Raw genomic sequence first — 8,526 nt, 5'->3', positions numbered from 1 at the left:
CACTCCTATAGACCGATTCAGAAACGGGTTTCATGGTCGCAGGCAACGTATTTCCTGTAGGCGGAGACAACATATCTGCGGTTTAAATCCGCACCTCTTCTACTACAGTGAATGGAAAAGTGACTGATGTTAGCCTGCCTCAAACGTTACTCTTTTACCTGCTTTTTACTAACACTAACATTACAAAGATGCCCAGAACATCGGGATGAACCTGTGTAGTTTATGGCTGCTCCAACAGTAGTGGCAACATTCCAAAAACAAACAAAAAAACAAAATGTCAAAATATCCACCGCGGTGGCTGAGACCAGAGCCATTGAGTAATGGTTGAGACAAAGCAGTGGAAGGTCCTGAAAGATTGGGTATTGGGTAAGACTGGCGTTATGTATCTTTCAGGACCGAAAAACACCACGTGGCGTGAATATATATACGTTAATGTTGGTCTGTGCATTGTACGTCAATGGCAGTTCTAATTTAGCTGTAGAACGGCCAAACAAGTAAAAACAAACACAACTTTTTTGTCTGAAATATATTACTGTGTTGCAATGCTCCAACTAATTTTTGATGGTCTGTGCTGCGTGTCGGTGCTCAAAAATAGAACTGAGCTCTGAAAGACATATTGGCAGGTTTTGACGCACCCACTTGACACCTCCAGTGAGGCTACGGTCGTGTGTCAGGACCACGCCCATGCCCTCTTTCCAGGGATCATCATCTCCAACCTACTAACTATACACACCTGCTCCTCATTAGTCCACACCTATATAATCACCCCCTCTGCCACTCCACTTCAGTCAGTATTGTTTGCCTGCACTAGACACTAGCCACTCTACACGGTCCCGTCCGTTTATAGCTTATGTCAGTGTTTGTTGCTTATTCTAACTTTGCCTTTGACTACGACTTTTGCCTATTCCCTTGTACCTTTGCCTGGATTTATTAAACATCCTTGAAACCTGCGCCTGCATCCAAGAATGTCATTACAGAATACTGACTCCAAAGAGGATGCAGCAGATTTGCAGCATGCTGTCAGTGAGCGGGGCCGACTCCTTGGTTACCACAACACTAAGCTGAATGAGCTGGGCATTGCCATGGATAGCGTTCTTCACACACTCCACCAGCTGAACACCACCATGACGGCTGCTCTTCTGTCCGGCCAGCCCACAACAGCCCCAAGTGCCGATCTACAAGCTCATAACCCGGCTCCTCCACCTGCAGTCCCGTCTGCAGCCCCAGCTCCTCCACCTGCAGTCCCGTCTGCAGCCCCAGGTCCTCCACCTGCAGTCCCGTCTGCAGCCCCAGCTCCTCCACCTGCAGTCCCGTCTGCAGCCCCAGCTCCTCCACCTGCAGTCCCGTCTGCAGCCCCAGCTCCTCCACCTGCAGCCCCGTCTGCAGCCCCAGCTCCTCCACCTGCAGCCCCGTCTGCAGCCCCAGCTCCTCCGCCTGCAGTCCTGCCTATGCAGCTCTCCTCCGAGGCCCCGTCGCTGCAGCTCGCCTCTGAGGCCCCGTCGCTGCAGCTCGCCTTTGAGGCCCCGTCGCTACAGCTCACCACTGAGGCCCCGTCGCTGCAGCTCGCCTCCTCTCAGGCCCTGCCGCTGAAGCCTGCTGCCACTGAGGCTCCGCTGCCGCAACTCTGCGCCCCAATGCCTGTGTCACCCAGTAGTTCCGTGCCTGTGCTGCCTGGCCCTCCGCTGCCCAGTACTCCTAAGTGGCCCCACCTGTCTGGTTGTCCTCCAGACTCTCCTCCCAAGCGGCCGGGCCGACCTCACTGGTTTCCTGGGTGGCTCCGCTCATCTGGTCGACCTCCGGACCCTCCTAAGCGGCCGTGCCAACATCACAGCTTGCCTGGGTGGCTCCGCCCATGTGGCCGTTCTCCTGACCCTTTGCCCAAGTGGCCAGGCCAACTTCACTGTCCTCCTGGGTGGTTCCAACTGCCTGGTCGGCCTCCAGGCCGTGCTCGTCCTGCGGCTAGTGCCGCGCGTCAGGGGGGGGGTACTGTCAGGACCACGCCCATGCCCTCTTTCCAGGGATCATCATCTCCAACCTACTAACTATACACACCTGCTCCTCATTAGTCCACACCTATATAATCACCCCCTCTGCCACTCCACTTCAGTCAGTATTGTTTGCCTGCACTAGACACTAGCCACTCTACACGGTCCCGTCCGTTTATAGCTTATGTCAGTGTTTGTTGCTTATTCTAACTTTGCCTTTGACTACGACTTTTGCCTATTCCCTTGTACCTTTGCCTGGATTTATTAAACATCCTTGAAACCTGCGCCTGCATCCAAGAATGTCATTACACGTGAGTTTGATGACGTGTGCATTCTCGTCATCAGTCAGTCGTCAGATGAGTTTTTGTAATATTGGCTAATCAGAATAATCACAATTATTTAGCATCGTCATAATTGTTTTCATGTTGTCAAATGTCCATACATTTTCACACACTAAAATTTGTCATGCCCTGTGGAATTTTTGTTTATGAAGCCTAAAAGTACTTTATTTTTACCTGTATGTTCCAATGTTCAATGCCAAAGACACAATGAAATCGTTAATTGTAAAATGAACGATTTAATAAAGTAAAATGTCACGATCGTGACAACCATACTGGAGAGATGGGAGCATGTGCGGACACACGCACACACACCATTTTGAACGTCTTAAAATCAGGGGGTATTACAGCATTTGCTCAAACCGTGGCCTCGTTATGCGCCCTTTCATATTATGAAAGCCGTGCTGAATAGTCAAATAACATTATGCACAGCACATTCTATACATTCATTAAAACTATGAACTCTGCATGAAGAACATGACACATGGATTGACAGCCTATGCTGCGCGTATACGTATGCTCGCAGTTCCATTCCGATCTGAAAGGTAGGTGGCGTTTGAAAGGCTTAGTTATTCATTTATGAATCATCAAATGAACTACAATGAAGATTTTCACAAATGTTTCAAATGAAGTGATGTGTGTGCGTAATAAGCTCTCCCTCCCTCGCTATCGCTGCTATGCTGTCATGACTTTACAACACTGCAAGTTAACACAAATGTGACAAAGTCATGTCATGTCTGGTGCCTGCGTGCAGACATAAAATGGAGCAACACGAGTATATTGTCATTATGTGTACACGATTGTGTGTGGGGGAAAAAATGAAAAGAAGAGACTTAGGGATTTGGCTGTGGAGACCCCTGGCCTCTACCCCCTAGTCTAAAGTGGCTATACTAGTACTCACACGCTATTAATCAAAGCTTCATTTGCGCATATCGTACCGGGGATCAGCTGACTGTTAAAGGGAATGGCACCCACCAAGCTGATTGGGTTGATGGAGGTGACGCCCTAAACACACCCATGAGTAATTCAGGGCCATTTTGCGCACGCCACGGTGTCTCCACCATGTCGGAGAGCGCAATTTACCGTCTTCATAATTGCAAAATTACATTTGCCACGCCTCCACCTCTTAAATTCTGTCATATTACATGGTGGAAAATAAGAAGTTCAAAATGGCACCCATAGTCTAGATGTGTCCAATGGCCCAGTGGCAGTGAAGCATAACTGCACGCACACATACAGTGCAGGCTAATTCACAGGTATCTGAGAGGCCAGACAAATAGATGCCAAACATACACTGAAGCTGTTTTTAATATTTCACCAAGGAAATCATCGTGATGGTGATGCGCTTGTTCTGATTGGCCAGCTGCTACATAAGGTATTCTCGTTCACATTATTATTTGACTCTTGGCTGCATCTCTTTCTGAATCGGTCTTGTGTTTTGCCGTACTGCCATGAGGAATACTGCTGCAGGATCAATACATTTGCAACCAAAATATACATTCACATATCAGAAGGCTGTCCAAAGTACATATTGTAAATACTGTAGCAGAAGCTTAATATATTAATATTAGAAAAACAAAACTATCATGTTCTCATATCTGATGCCAATGTCAGTGCCTTAGCACTCTACTTTACACAGTGCATACTATATGAACAAGAAGGAATATCCCACAGTCTGGTTGTATAAACTATGGGATAGGACCCAGAGTAATTGTTCCCAGTGGATCACTGCAGTGAGTAAGTGTGTTTTAATGAGCCAAAGTCCCAGGGAGAGAGTGTATTGACTTCAATGAGGGTCCCAGGATGGGAAAGTTTAAGAACCCTTGATATCAGTTACACTGCAGTACATGTACAATAGATCTCACGTCTAGTAGTGGCAGATACCCACCCCTCGTGCCACACGGTGGCCCCAGTGTGGATCTAATCCATTTAGCATGTTGAGTAATGACAGTTAATCTAATGGAGCCACTCTGGTCTGTGAGAATGGATTATCCGCACCCCTACACAGTCTGTTACTGTTGAAAGTATAGTTTGTGGTGCGTGCCTGCCCGTGTGTGCGTGTGTGCATGCGTGTGTGTGTGTGTGTGTGTGTGTGTGTGTATGTAAGAGAGAGAGAGTATTAAGATGTACGAGGAAAGAGGTGGTGGAAAGTGAGTGTGAGAAAGTGATTTTGCCTCTCTGCCAAGCAGGTAAGACTATCACTGTACAACTGCAGTTGTACAGTTTTAAACACAGTGGCTAGGAATTAAATCAGTGTTCAACCCTAATATTTCAAGTTCAACTGATGCCAATACACTTCCCTGTCAGGTATAGTAATTTATCATGCATCTACTGGTCTGATCACATGATATAAGGAGGTTCAGACCTCGTGCAATTTAGGGTTTAACCTCAAACGAATTGCAACAGAAACTCTTTCAACTTTTTTTGTTTCATAAATATGTTAGTAACAACATATCAAAAGTCCTAAGAAATCCCAGTGGGGGAACATATTGAAATATGCTAAAAATAAGTGATGTACCATTAACAACCTTTGAGGTTGACCCCTTTTTCCCCATAGATTGCCTGTACTTACTGTAGCAGTTAGTGAACCGTCCTGTCATCCTCTCCTCAAGACGATCTTGTCACACTGTTGATACCAGACACACCAAAAGCTAGCCCATTAGATGAGGGCCTTGACGAGCCAGGTGTTAGCAGACGGTTCCTTGCAGGAGTGAGGGGCGGGCCTAGAAAATATATAAGAAAAGGTGTATTAAGAGAAATCAAGAGTAGAAAGCATAGATGGACAATGAAAGGGATCATCTCAAAATTGTTAAACGAGCAAAGCACAGGGCATATCCATCAGTTGATACAGTACATGTCTGGTCACATGGTCAAAACAAGCAATACTTCCTCCTCAGTGACATTCCTCTGAAATTGTAGTTAAAAGTCCATGTCATTGTCAATGCCAAGCATTTCCACGACAGGGTTTCCAACAGCCGTTCTTTACAATGTACTATTCTACCACACTGATAGACAAGATTGACAAAGCCCTTCGTCCTACTGGAAACATTTGCCAGGTCATCCCAAGAATCTCTGGCACATATAATTGACATGTCTTTGAAGTGAAGCAAGAATTGTGTCACTATTTCAGCCCAGTTTGTTTTGCTGTAGGCACTGAGCAAGGATATTCTGTAGCCCTTTAGACCTTCAGCACAACTTCTGATACAAATGGAAGGAGATCCACCATCAGTCCCCAAGGGCACATCCACAGGTATAACTGCTGAGAGTATCAAGCCTGGTGGCGACTGGATGGCAGTAGCTTATGATAAGCACTGGTGGTTGGCCAGAGGTGTTTCTGTGGATGGTGAAAACCTGGATATGAGAGTGGAATTCTTGCATCACATAACCCTAACGAGAAATTCACTCCTCACTATTACGGCAGGAGAGATGGCTGCTTTTGCCCAGTTAAAGGGGAAAACCACCCATTTTCAACATTTTACTATGTCATTAATATACCTTAGAGCTGTTGTGTGGAAATAATTTAAAAAAAAGAACTGTAATTATGAAAAAACTAGAACTAGAGGTCTGAAAAAAAATCATTAACATGGTGAAACACATCTTTCAAGATGTGTTTCACCATGTTAATGATTTTTTTTCAGACCTCTAGTTCTAGGAAACACAGAATGGGGGAACTTTTTTTTATTATTTCCAGCTCTAAGGTACATTAATGACATAGTAAAATGTTGAAAATGAGTGGAATGCCCCTTTAAAGATTGTCTGGTTAAACTGGTGGGAAATGCAGCCCCTGTGGGTCTCAGTCAAACAAGGGAAATTAATTATAAATATAATTTCTCCAGAGGTAATGGATTGCATTCGATTACATTAGTCTTCCCAGTTTTGTTACAAATGTCAATGTCATGCTTTCTTTTTTGTTTTGTTTATTTTTTAATTGGGATGTAATTAGGAGTGGGGTGATGCTGTATGCTTAACTCACATTTAATTGTATTGTGACAATACAATTAGTGCGCGAAAGATGTCACGTAAATTGCACGCAGCGTTAATGATTTGAGGCTTTTTGTTCAAAACGGGCCAATCCTGCAAACTTTGAAAGCCAATTAGGATGGAATATGAATATCGGACAGATATGTCTTGAGCACATGACTATAGAGATAGTGTGTAATGATTTGCGGGATTTTTGGACAGAATCTGGAGGAGTAATATAAAAAAATGTTTTACAAAAGTCGGCCTCCTGGTGGCACTATAAAAGGCAGATATGAAAAATGCTTTGTCCTAGCCTCTAGGGAGTGTGCATGCAACGTTTCACGCAGATCGGTGCAGTTATAGGTAAAACATGTGAAAAGCTATAACAGGCCGTTCAGGCCGGTTCATCATTGGCATCCAGGGAGTGTGTGTGCAAAGTTTGGCATCGACCAGGCTAACGGTGCCTGAGATTATCTGGACACACGGACACACACACACACACACACCGACGGACGGACGGACGGAGTGCAAAACATACTCTGTCTCTCCCCAGGCCTTCGGCCTGGTGGAGACAATAAAGTAAAGGCTCTGATTGGCGTTTGGTGTGTGTGTGTGTGTGTGTGTGTGTGTGTGTGTGTGTGTGTGACTGAGTTGTGTGCCCTGCATCAAACCGATTCTTACTACACCAAATCTCACAAGCTTGTAGATACAGCAAATCTACAGTACAAGATTGTTAGCTTGTAGATTGTCTATTTTTGGTGAATGTTTGTTGCTCCAGAATAGGCATGCTGGGTTTCAAATGGTTTACTATTAAAACATATAGGTACTATTACTTTATTAAAGCTTGGAAGGGGCCTTCACCGATCACCCTCCCCTCCCCGGTAGAAAAAAGCGGAGAATACATAACGTCACCACATTTGGAGCGACCCCCCTCTGTTATTTGTTAGCGAAAGTTGACTCCAACTTCCTACTGTATGCCAGATTTTCCAATGGGTTTACTTTCCACAGGCTTTTCTTTTTGAGCTGAATGCGAACGAAAATAAAAACCTGGGTACCGAGACTAAGCTTGGTGTGAATGACAACACTGTATAAAGTGCTACATGCATGCACACACACACACACACACACACACACACACACACACACACACACACACACACACACACACACACACACACACACACACACACACACACACACACACACACACACACACACACACACACACACACACACACACACACACACACACACAGTACTTCTGCCAACAAGCTCAAGCAGTATTTCATTTCTAGAAAGTCTTTGATCTGGGAAGCTTGATAACAGACTGTAGATATGGAGGGCATGAAGGCAGTTCTGTGGGGTGCAATCAGAAACACAGCAGGCAGGAATACGGTGATCATTCCATTAAAAATGAATGTAGGTTGTACAAAACACTGACATTCTGGATATAAAAAACATAAAAAAATATAAAACCTCACATACCCTTTGCTACTCCATCTATCCTCCCAAGGCATGTTCTGGACAAAGGATGCTAGAAATGGATGTGACATCAATAAAACAAAGACTATTCAGGGAAGTTGTTTGGGCTTCCATGGAAAGCCGATTACCACACTCTCACAGCTATCGCATTTAACCTCAAACTCCAGGTTTGTTATTGATATTATTTCCTCCACCTACATAACCATGTATCGATACATCAGTCATCAAAACTTGGCAGTAGTATTAAAGTACAGCAGTGGTTCTCTAACAGTGTCATGTCAAGGACCCCCAAAAATGTTTGGCCACAGAGTACAGACCCCCCATCTGAAAATATCTGTTCCAGGGAGCCCCATACAAGATGTGTTTGTGTTCTTTGTGTGTGTGTGCGTGTGTGCGTGCGTGCGTGCGTGCGTGCGTGCGTGCGTGCGTGCGTGCGTGCGTGCGTGCTTACGTGCGTGTGGTTTTGACCCCTCCATGGCTGTCACCTGCACAACTGTATTCAATCATTTCTACCCTGTGTCATTTAAAAAATTGAGTGAATTGGTCTTTCAACTCCAAACCTCATCCTGTCCCACAGATGCTGTCCCCACTGACCTCTTTAAGGAGGTCTGGGAGACCATTGGGCTCAGGGTCCATAACATCATAAATAGCAGTCTTGCCTCAGGTGTTACAAAACAGCAGTTGACACCACTGATTAAAAAACCCAATCTGGATACCTCTGTTCTTGCAAATTAAAGACCAATTTCTAAACTTCCATTAAT

The sequence above is a fragment of the Electrona antarctica genome, assembly GCF_951216825.1.
Source record: "Electrona antarctica genome assembly, chromosome: 22".
Taxonomy (NCBI): Eukaryota; Metazoa; Chordata; class Actinopteri; order Myctophiformes; family Myctophidae; genus Electrona; species Electrona antarctica.
Note: the sequence above shows the minus strand (reverse complement) of the source record.